This window comes from Ambystoma mexicanum, chromosome 12, assembly GCF_040938575.1.
Source record: "Ambystoma mexicanum isolate Mex_15411 chromosome 12, UKY_AmexF1_1, whole genome shotgun sequence".
Classification (NCBI taxonomy): Eukaryota; Metazoa; Chordata; class Amphibia; order Caudata; family Ambystomatidae; genus Ambystoma; species Ambystoma mexicanum.
Window position 1 is genome coordinate 693,509,824 of NC_090936.1, and position 12,185 is coordinate 693,522,008.

Consider the following 12,185-nt stretch of genomic DNA (forward strand, 5'->3'; position numbering starts at 1 on the left):
ATTCCAAATGTGTCTTTACAGGCCGCAAAAGATCTAATTTCCCCCTCCTCAAACATCCGTGAGATGAAATCACATCCTCCTGTATGCCGCATCTGAAAAACTATTTTGATAAGCTAGAGTAAAGTTAATATTATGGTGGATTGGAGTTGTCCGATTCCGGGAATGTTGTTATTCCCATCCTTTTCACAACATCGTCCCAGACTCGGAGCATAGTGGCAGTGAATAGAAGCTCGTACATTACAAATAGGGCAACCAGAGCGGGTAATCCATAGCATATATCTGAGGGGCCTGCCGACTACTTGTTTAGCTGTCACCAGATTATTTTTGAGTTCGGATCAACCCAGTCTTGCAGTACTCGCAACTGTTTAGCCTGATAATAATTCTGAAGCTGGCGTAAAGCTCCCCACCTCTGTCTCTAGGCCTCTATAACGTCACAGATGCTGCCCTTGCCGGACGATTCCTCCATACAAATTTGCTAAGCTCCTTTTGGAGGTTCCCTAATGCTTGTTTGGGAAGCATCACCGGGAGAACTTGAAATAAGTACAGTCGTTTTGGCAGGATGTTGATCTTTATCGCTGCCTCTCTGCCCAATAGTGATAACTTCTGCAAACTCCACCTGTAGTATAAAGCCGCCCAAAGGAAGACAGGAGCCAGGCAGGCTTTTCAACAGGGCTTTATTACCAACAGGTCTGCAATCATGAGGCACTGATAATGTCCTGGATTAGCTGGGCCAACGTGGCCAAACAAGGGTTTGGGTGCCGTGTCTCTGGAGCACCGTTAAACTAACAAAAGACTCCCGTGCTCGGAGGAGCCGGGAAGACGCTGCTTTCCGCGTCCTCAGCTCGTCCCGTAATGCGCGCGTAGCGCGCGGGGGCGGAGCTGGTCGCGCGGGCGAGATCTCGCGAGAGCGGTGCTCTCGCGATGCCTCTACACACCTCCCTTTTCCCAAAAGCAGAACGAGTTCATTGTAGTGCATAGTCATTGTATCTCACCGGTCTTCTGCATACCCTTCGGGGCCTCTCGCTGATTTCAGGGCATGGTCTCTGCTGTTCTGGTTCAGGACTTTCACATGGTTCTTCCCGTTCCTCTACGCTAGCATCTTTTTCTCCTTCGCTTCCTTCTGCTTCTTGCTCCTCATTTCTCCTAACGTCATTTCCGGTTTCTACGTGGGGTGTCTCTTGGGTCCTCGCTTCTTCTTGCCTTCTCTGGTATACTGCTACCCTTTCCAAGTTCCACGAACGCCCGTCTTCCGTGCGGACGTGATTGGTCCCTTGGTGAGTTACTTTTATGGGCCTACTGTATCGGGATCCCGTGTCTGGGTCCTTTCTTGGCAATTTGATTTTGACCCAGTCCCCTTCTCTTATGTTGGGCGCTTGCTTCGTCCTTCTTCTTTCATCACTCCACGCTTTCATGCGTTTCTTGTTTCTCTCCATGCGCCATACTACTTCAGTCATGTCGACTGCTTCATCTTCCCTTACTTTCGCCAGCCATGGAGGAATGAGGGTGGATGCCGCACTCCTCCCTCTCAACATTTTGAATGGGGATATTTGGGTAATCCCATTTGGCGTAAGTCTGTGAGCCGCTATGGCTTCTTTGGCAGTTTTGAGGGGGTTCATTCCTGACGCTGTTGCCAGTTGGATGGCCCCTTTTATGAACCTATTGGCCCTCTCCACCAGTCCATTTGCTTGGGGGTGATACAAGGCCGCCTTCTTTTGTTTGATGTGGTTCTTTCTTAAAAATGCTTCCATATCTTTGGATACTAGTTGCACCCCATTGTCCGTGACGACTTCTTTGGGGAGGCCTTCCCTCTGGAAAATTTCAGTGAGTACCTCTATGACCGTCTCTGTGGTTATATTCGGGACAAACTCAGCTTCGACCCACTTGGATAAGTAGTCGACCAGCACTATGCCGTATTTATGTTCCGTTTCCATCGCCTCCAGGGGCCCTATGAAGTCAATGCCCACTTTGGACCATACCGCTTCTGGTATCTCCGTGGGAATGAGAGGCGCTTGTCGGACCTTAAGTCTTTTGTCACTGTTCAGGCATTCATGGCAGCGCTCTATCATGGCGCGTATTTCCTGGTCCATAGACGGCCACCAGTAAGCTTCTCTCACCCTGCGGCGAGTCATCGTGTTCCCTAGGTGCCCCGCGTGGGCCCTGCAGAGTATGGTGCGCCTCATTCCTGTGGGGGGAATGATCTGATCCATTTTCATGATTATTCCCTCCGTTTCCGACAACTCATCTTGCACCTTCCAGTATGCTCTCATGCCTTCCGGCAGCATTTTCTCATTGGGCCAGCCCTCTTTGATCCAATTGCGTATCTTGGCCATGATTGGGTCCTTCCCATCTTCTTCTTCCCAGTGTCTTTCGCTGAGTTCCAGGTAGTCTGGGGTCCTTATGTCTGATATGGATGCGACTATGCATTCCCCCTGTAGGAATGTGGTAGCCCTTTCCTTGTTCTCGGGCAGTCTCGACATGCAGTCGGCTTGCGAGTTTTTCCAACCCGATATGTGATGGATATCGAATGTGTATTCTTGTAGCTTTGCTGCGATGCGAGCTAGCCTGGGCGTGGATGTTTTGGTGCCTCCCGGGCTGAGCATGTGGATGAGTGGCTTGTGATCTGTCACCAGTTTGAACTTTGTGCCCCACACATATGTTCTGAAATGTTCGACTGCCCATGCGCATGCTAGCATCTCCTTTTCAATCGTTGAGTAATTTTGTTCTGCTTCTGATAGTGCCTTAGACGCGAAGGCCACCACATGTTCGGTGTCACCTCTCCTCTGCGTTAGCACTGCTCCTAATCCGTACGCACTGGCGTCCGTGGTAATGACCGTGTCCCACTCTGGGTTGAAGGGTTGCAGACACGGAGCTTTCATGATGTGGTGCTTTATGGTGTCCATTGCCCTCTTCTGAGGTTCTCTCCACGAAAATTCTGTTCCCTTTTTGAGTAGATCGCGTAGGGGAGACGTGGTTTCCGAAAACTTGGGTATAAATTTCGCGTAATACTCAGCCAATCCCAGAAACGACCTCACCTCTTCTTTGGTGGCTGGTTCGGGAGCTTTGGTGATGGCTTGCATCAGATTTTCTTTCGGGCTGATCCCTTTTTCCGAAATTTTGTATCCCAGATATTCCACTTCTTTTACTCCAAACGAGCATTTCTCGTGACGTAAACGCACTCCTGCGTCTTGTAGTTTGTTAAGAACCACTTTGAGGGTGGTATCATGCGTCTGCTTGTCCTTTGCATAAACCAATATGTCATCCTGAAAATATACTACATTTTCGACTTTCCTGAGTAGGACGTCCATCATGCGCTGAAAGGCCGACGCAGCTGACGACAACCCGAAAGGCATTTTCGTGAATTGGAACGTGCCAAAGGGCGTGATAAAAGCTGTAAGGGGTTTCGACTCTTCATGGAGCTGTATCTGATGATATGCATTTCTCATATCAAGCTTCGAGAATATTTTGGCCTCCTTCATTAATAATATGAGTTCGTTTATGCTTGGGAGTGGGTAGTTGTCCGCGATGACTTCTAAATTTAGACTGCGCAGGTCTATGCATACCCTTAATTCCTGTGAGTGGGGTTTCTTTATCAGGACGACTGGGCTCAGCCATTCGGACGCTTCAATTTCTTCTATCACTCCTTCCCTCTTCATTTTGTCCAGCTGTTGTCTCAGGGTGTCCCTTGCTGTGGCCGGTACTGGTCTCACCCGATGTTTGACAGGGACGGCATTTCTTTTGAGCACGATCTTGTGAATGAAGCTTTTAATGTGTCCCGGCTCCTCCGAGAAAAGTGTTGGGTAGTCGCCCTTTACCACCGATTCACTCTTCATATTGACTGATAGAACTTGATCTTCTGTGCTGGGATCCAGTCTGATTTTTAACTTGTCTTGATCATCCCAGCCCAATACTGCCGGCCCTTCATGGCTGAAGTAGACCCTGGTGATGGTTTCCCTTCCTTTGAATTCGACTTTTCCGTTGATATACCCTAAGAGTTCGACTGAGGCCCCCCCAAACACTGTGGGCTTGTGTCGTGTGGTGAGCACTTCCACTTTCTCTTTACCCACCATGTCTTTATATGTCTGAAGGGGTAGGATGGTGAGATCCGACCCGGAATCTGCCATGACCCGAGTCTCTCTTCCGTCGATTCTGATGACGCAGTGAGGCTTCTCTCTCCTGGCTCGGGTGCTGTTCACCATTATGACCGTGGGTCTCCCCTCCTCATCTGACGAGGATTCTCTTTCTTTTGTGTGGTCCGTGGTGAGGCTCGCGACTTTCTTGTTCCTCCATCGACACACTGTCGAGAAGTGTCCTATGCGTCTGCAGATTGAACACTCCTTGTCTCTGGCTGGGCACTCTCTGTCATAGGCCAGGTGTTTGGTGCTGGAGCACCTATGACACTTGAGGGGTTCTCTCTTGCTGTTTCTTGACTCTCTCGTGTCTGGTGCGGATTTCTCCTTTCTTGGACGGAATCCAACTGCTTGTATTTCAGTGGGGACTTGGGCTCCTGTAAACTCTTTCCTTCTCCCCGCGGTTTCTTCTACCGCTCTGGCAATTTCCACAGCTTTTTCTAACTGTAATTCTTTTTCGAGGATGAACTTATCCTGGACTTTGCGACTGTTGGTATGGACGATTAGCATGTCGCATATGCGGTTTTCCGCGTCGGTACCAAAGTTACACAAAGCTGCCAGTTCCCTTAACTTCGTGACGTAGTCATCGACAGGTTCGGACTGTTCCTGTTTCCGAGTGTAAAACCTTATTCTATGGAGTACAGTGTTCTCTTTGCTGGCGAACCTCTTAATGATTCTCCTCACGGCCTCCATGAACACATCGTCATTGACGTCATCTACTGGTATCGGGGTAAGGCCTTCAAATATTCTTTGCCCTTCCACCCCTAAGGCGTTAAGTAACATGGCCCTGCGTCTCACCGCTGAAAATCCAGATCCGCCCATCGCCTCGACGTAGGTCGTGAACAGGGGCTGCCATTGTGGCCAAGGAATGGCAGGCCTACCTGGTGTCTGTAGAAAGGGTGGTGGCGGTGTGGCTCCCTGCATGTTTCTGCGCGGTTTCTTGTGGTGATCCTCGTCGCCAATTTATGTAGTATAAAGCCGCCCAAAGGAAGACAGGAGCCAGGCAGGCTTTTCAACAGGGCTTTATTACCAACAGGTCTGCAATCATGAGGCACTGATAATGTCCTGGATTAGCTGGGCCAACGTGGCCAAACAAGGGTTTGGGTGCCGTGTCTCTGGAGCACCGTTAAACTAACAAAAGACTCCCGTGCTCGGAGGAGCCGGGAAGACGCTGCTTTCCGCATCCTCAGCTCGTCCCGTAATGCGCGCGTAGCGCGCGGGGGCGGAGCTGGTCGCGCGGGCGAGATCTCGCGAGAGCGGTGCTCTCGCGATGCCTCTACACCACCTCAATATATTTGCCCTGATCGCGCCCAGTACTTCGAGATAATTTGCATCGTATAAATCTCCCACCTGAGCTGTAATCCAAATGCTCAAATAGTTAATGCTCTTTATCACCCACTTAAAGGGGGAGATACCCGGCAGGCCTTGCATTCTGTCCTGACCCAAAGACAAGTTCAGATTTATTTTGAACACAGATACTGCTACATATTCTTCAAAGAGATCCAGTGTTGGGGGGAGTGAACACTCAGGTTTAGACAAAGCCAAAAGAATATCATCAACATATAACACTATTTTGTGATCGATCCCATCACAGCTAAGGCCCTTTATATCCTTCCTGGTCCTCACTCGCTCGGCCAGAGGCTCAACAGACGACGCAAAGAGGAGAGCCGAAAGCGGCCAACCCTTCCTCATCCCCCTACTTAAGCGAAAGCCCTGCAATAGCTGGCCATTCACTGCCACTCTCCCAGAGGGTGTGTCGCACATGCAAATACCCCCCTTATGAAGCCCTCCCCCAGATCAAACTTGCACAACACTGCCCTTAAATAGCCCCACTCCAGACGGTCAAATGTCTTTTCTGAGTCTAAGGTGACTAGCATCGCCGGCATCTTTCTCCTGTGTGCAATATCGATATGGTCTATTGCTCGCCTTATATTATCTGCCGCCTGTCTTCCCGCGTCAAACCCAGACTGATCTGTTCAGGAAGTATTTGGTCCAAGTGCGCTGCTAGGAATTCGGCATAAAGCTTCCTATTAATGTTTAGTACCACAATAATAATTTGGCATTTATATAGCGCTACGAACCCTCAGGTATCTGAGCGCTGCTTATTATTACCCACGGTGTGTGGTGCTCATTTATCGACCTCGGAAGGATGAAACGCTGAGTTGGGCGCTGCCGGGATTCGAACCTGCATTCGCAGGCTCTGCACTGATGTCAAAGCGAGCACTCTACTCGCTGTGCCACTTGACCGGCTACAATGAGAGGGTACGAGGAGCAAAGACCCGGGCCCTTAGTCTCGTTAGGGATCACCGACACCCACGCCTCCTCCATCGAACTAGGGACCCTGTCCTCCCTCCAGATCATGTTAAATAACATGTGAAGTGGACCCAGAAGTGTACCTGCATATCGCATATAGAATTATGGAGAGAATCCATCTAGACCCAGGCTTTATTTCTTGTAAGAAAACTAATGGCTTTTAAGACCATTTCCTTCCTTATGTCCTCTCCTAACCCTTTCCTTTGAGCCTCCGTTGCCTTCGGCAGATCACATTTCTCCAAAAAGGTGCCTATCGACTCCTGAGTTGGGGAGTCAGATGTGTACAAATCCCTATAGAATTAATCAAATGCCCTCCATTTCTCCAATTCTGCTTTGGGTGTGCCCCCGTCAGGTGCATGCAAGTCTCCAATGGCTCTTTTATGTGCTCAGGCCTTAAAGGGATAGTCCAGTAAAAAATGTTATTTTAAAAATAGATAGGCAACATTAAAAAATTAATACTAGCACTTTTTTTTTTAAAACTTCCTATGTAAAATTTTGAGCTATTCAAGCTCAAAATTCGCAAAAGCAAGCACATGGGCGCATCCATTTTGTGAAATGGATGCCCGCCTGTGCTGGCTTTTGCGGCACTAATGAAGGAAAAGCCAGCCAGCTGTAGTAAACAAAAGCTACCGCTGGGTGGCTTTTCCTTCATTGGTGCTGTACGCAGAGGACGGGGACCGGAGACCAGAGCAGGAAAGCAGCAGCTGAATCTCGGTAAGTGCTATTTATTTTTTTTTAAAAATAAGCACTAGCTACAGTTTTTTTCTAAGGTTTCCGGGCTGGAGGAGCCCGGAAAACTTAGAAATAAAACCGCAGCTTTAAAAACGTTGTATTTATGTTTGCGGTCGCTTTTGAAGCGACCGCAAACATAAATACAACGTTGTGTTTGAAAACGCTGCAGTTTTTCTTTCCAAGTTTCTCAGGCTCCTCCGGCTCGGATATATTCTTGCCTGAGGGCATGCTGGCACCTTGGGTGCAAATTCTGTGTAGCTGGTGCCATTTCCTGTCCTTCTGGAAGCCCTCCTATTGCCTCTGTCTCCCTGGCCCTGTGATCCTACGCAGTGAAGGGTATTATCATACATAATGTACGCTTTTGGGCACGAGGTCCAGGGTTGTGCACCCTGGCCCGTGGCCCCACACCTGGATGGGTTACCGGCCATCCAAGTTCCCCCAAAAGTTGCTTCTCTAGCTCCATCAATGGCCAAATTATCTGCCCATTCCCGGTAGGGCTCGTCCCTTCCCTGTGACCGGTGTTGCCCCCTGTGGGGGTTTTGTCATTACCTGGTCTTGCTCGCGTAGTGTTGCATTCTAAGGCTGTAATTATTCCGCCTGTTATTGGTCTAGCTCTTTCCTATGACTATAACTTACCCTTGTGTGTTGGACTCTTATTTACCCCCAAGATCTCCCCCCCAATCTACTTTTGCATCCTCTTACTAAACAAAAATGGCGCCCATGAGGCTGGGGTCCTTTTTGTTCACCCTGTGTTCCCTTATGGCCATGTGTGTATCAGTGAAAACTTGTCTGGTGTCGGTCCCCGAACCACCCCTCCCAACCCACACCTGTTGCTGTCGCCAGGGTGGGAGGAGAGAGGGGAGTCCCTTCCTTCCTGCATGTCACCTCCAGGCTTATGTGCTTGGGCCCTCTACCACCCGCTAATTTAATGAAATAACATATTGCAGCCAGGTGGGATGAAGCCCACGATTTCTTTTTGCTCTGTTTAAATGACTATTCCAGGAAATCATTTACGTGCCTTTCTTCAATGTCCTTACTGTTATTAACCTTAGTTATTTCCCTGAAGTATTTTAGGCACTTAAAATAAAGCTTGGTTGTCTTCTGGGCCAAAGCGTTCCTGGCCAGCTCACCCAATAAGCCTGTCACCTTATAACACTGACTGATCCATTTCCTGTCTCTCAGCACCCGTGTTCAGGGTGCATTTATGTGTAGGTTGGGGCAAGATTCCTTTCTTTTGCCCGGTGTGTGGTTTCTCACTGCTCCGCTTCCAGTATTCCCCAGACCTCCTTTGGGACTCTTGTCCCCCATGCATCTGCCTATGGTTTCAAGGCTCTGAAAGTTTCCAGCTGAAAACTAGATAATGCATCAGCAGCGTTATTACTTTTGCCTGGGTATTAGGGCGATGTTGAATTTTAATGCATGCTTGGTTATTTCCCTCAGCACTGTAAGCACCAGCTGTTTGTCTAGTGACCACTGCATCACCTGACGAGACTCGCTCTGCTGGTGCCACTTCCCTTCAGTTAGATCCTCTCACCATCTCGGGCACGTTGTGCACAATAACCAGTGCAGCCAAGATGCTGGCGACAGTTACCCATATTATGTTTCCCCAATGATTACTGACACATTGTGTAAGTGTTGGCAATAAAAAGGCTGTGGGTTTTTATTGTACATTACATAATATTACACAAAATAAATAGTCATAATAATAATAACCATATCATACATAATGTACGCTTTTGGGCACGAGGTCCAGGGTTGTGCACCCTGGCCCGTGGCCCCACACCTGGATGGGTTACCGGCCATCCAAGTTCCCCCAAAAGTTGCTTCTCTAGCTCCATCAATGGCCAAATTATCTGCCCATTCCCGGTAGGGCTCGTCCCTTCCCTGTGACCGGTGTTGCCCCCTGTGGGGGTTTTGTCATTACCTGGTCTTGCTCGCGTAGTGTTGCATTCTAAGGCTGTAATTATTCCGCCTGTTATTGGTCCAGCTCTTTCCTATGACTATAACTTACCCTTGTGTGTTGGACTCTTATTTACCCCCAAGATCTCTGCTTTTTATTAAAACTTCTGTCACTGGTCTTCACCCGATCCCTGGTGGCTACTGCTCTAACCGTTTCTGGTTTTAATCGGTTCTGAGCACCCTTCCGTTTCATACATTTGCTGGAGTACTATCTTCCGACCCCCGAACATGGCCTTCTGGCCCTTTTGCTGGCCCTATGACTACTCCGGCCCTTCCCCCTGCGCCCATGCTGCGTACACAGTGTTTGGGGTCTGCTGCCCTAGCTTGACTTTATACTGTATTCAATGTGGGCTGCCCCTGTACTTTTTTATTAATTCACTTACTGTATTATGTTAGTGTTTGTACATAGTCTTTTTGCGAGCCTCCATGTACTAACTTTGTTTCTAGTATTACTGTGAGCCATTTGCTATATTGTGTTGAGTGGTGTTCCCCACTGCTTTCGTGCTACTTGCTGCCCCTTTTTGGCCCCGGCTGTCCGGCATTTGGCTGCTATATTATGTTGAGTGGTGTTTGCGACTGCTTTCTCAGCGATTCCCCTTTTTATTTTTTATTTTTAAAATCCGTTTTCAGGTTTCCTGCTACTTGCAGCCCTTTGGCCCCAGCCATTCGGCGTTAGCCTGTTGTTGCCTTACTTATTTCTTAAAAGTACTACCTCCGGTCTTCGCCGGTGTCTTGTGGGCTATGCTGCCCTGTTTTACTAAAATTCTATATATTTTTTACTGACTTGTTATTGTCTGTGACTTGTCTCCCCACTAATTTCTCTTTTGTCTAGGTTTTCCTGAAGTTCTCCGTCGATCCTTGTCGGTGCCAGTTGGACTTCCGTTGGACCCTGTTCCCTTAAGTTTCTAGCCGCCGTTTATCTGGCATGCACCGCCTGTGTGTGCCTCTTTCACTCTGTTATTCCCTTTTTGGTAGTTGCTGCCAACTCCTTCATTGTTTACTTACCGTTTTTGTTTTAAGTGTCCAACTACGCATGTGTTGGTAAAACACTGCGAGTTCGGTGGGGGAGCGTCCTTGTGTTGTGCCCCATCGTTATGTATTTTCTGGGCAACCGTGTTGGCGCCGTGCTCTTCCACCAGCCCCCCTGTACCGGGTGCGATTTGCTCACTTCCTCTGCTCCAATGCTGTTTTGCGGTAGTGTCTATGTTATTGGAAACTCTCTCCCCACCTGCCCCTTTGGCTGCCCGTTGGTAAGTGACTCGTGATTCAGGCCCCCACTCTCGGTTGTTTGTGCACTGCTTTCTTAAGCTGTTCAGTGCCTGCTTCTTAACTCTGTCAACTGGTTAAGTTCTAAAAAGGAAGCCTTTTTAAACAGTGCTATGTTTTTATGCAGTGACATCACCAAGTGTTGTATAGTTTACCTGTGATTATCAGCTAACCGCAATCAGTGATCCTTTATTTTCCTTGGGCGGATAAAAACTGCGTTGTCCTTGCCGGGATCTGAATCTGGAAACTGTGATCTCCATATCGCACACATCATGCAGCAACACGGGAACTCAAACACACTGAGCTAATATACTGGCTCCTTGAACCACTACTTATCCCTTTATCATGCACTCCTGCGGGAACCATCCTGATGTCTGGGCGTTGTTTCATATCACAATGAGGTGGTGGATTGGGGTTTGGTCTTGCCTGGCTCGGCTCTGGTCCTATTATTTTATTCCTTGTTCTTCTGCTTGGATTACCCTTATATTTCTGTGTGTGCTTTCTATTGTCCCCCCCCGGCCTGTTGGTGCTGGCTGCCAAAACGCAACACCTTATTGTGCCCTTTGCTGGCTATTGGCCCGCGCCCAGGTTATCTTGTATGCAGCTGCTTTGTTTGGTGCTCCGCTTGGAGTCCCAACACTGAATATATTTTCAAGCTGTTTGTTCAGTTCTCATAAATTTCCAGGACCTAGTCCTGGCTTTTGTCTGCCTGTGTGGGTGCTGTCCAGCCCCCGGCCGGCTGGTGCCAACGGCATTTCACAAATTGTGTGCCTTCTCCCCCCCCCCCCACTCCCTTGGGTGTTTCCTTGCTTACCTTGACCTTGGTGTTTGGTGCCGTCTCTACTTCTCCTTAAGGATTGTTACTGTCTCCTAGCTGCCGGGTGTCCTGCCGGTTTCCGTGCTTTCTTATCTAGATTTACTTTGCCTCGTTTGGTGCCTCAGTGCTCAACTCTATATGGAGTGTTGTGCGGAACTGGGTCCCCTGTGTACGGGTTCTCCTTACATTGTGGCGAAACAACCACTCTGTGTGATGCTCTAAACCCTGTTTTCAGGGTTCTTTTCTTTATACTGCGTACACAGAAATATTTTGCAGTGTTCCGTTCGGATTGCCGCATGGAACGGAGGCCCCTATTTTCGGGTTCTCCTTTTATATGCACTCCATCACCTGGCTGGCCTTTTTCGTTGATTTCATGTTCCGCTGTTTGTTCGGCAAATATTTGAACGTGTTTGTTCTCTTGTTGCGGGTGTTGTGGCTACTTTCGCTATGATTTGGTCGACCATTTTGTTTGCCATCGCTGCAGCCCAAACTTCTCGTTCCGCCTTCCACGTCAATGTAGGAGTACGTCTGGCTGGGCTGGATTAGCTGCAAGTCCTCCTCTGCCGGCAACCGGCCAACTCCTAATTCTTTTGTTGCATTCCGTTCGGATTGCTGTGCGACAATTGGAGATTCTTTCTTAAGGGTTCTCTTTTTATCTGCCTCCCTTTGTTCTGGATAGCTTTCTCTGTGGTTCTTAAACCTTCTTGGTTCGGGACGAGAATTCTTCGCTATGTGGCTTTGCCTTCACCACTTGTGTCCTGCATGGGTCTGCCTGACTGTCTTTCTTTTCACCAAGAGCTCTCTGCTCCTGTTACGCAACCGTCTCGGTATGTTTTTGTTAGTTGGTGTAACATGTGCTGTTGTAGTGGCATGTTATTCGGTCGCTTATCTGACAATCTTAACGTAAAAAACCTTAGCGTCTGTATTACTTATGGTTCCCAGGTAGAAAATAAAGACCCCCCTCTGTGAAA

The 12,185-nt window shown here is 48.6% G+C and overlaps 1 protein-coding gene across 1 annotated transcript in view; it reads right to left on the reverse strand.

The window, feature by feature from the left end:
• LOC138514007 (L-threonine ammonia-lyase-like) overlaps nt 1-12,185 on the reverse strand; it is a 416,242-nt gene that overhangs the window by 319,077 nt on the left and 84,980 nt on the right. The window lies entirely within an intron of this gene.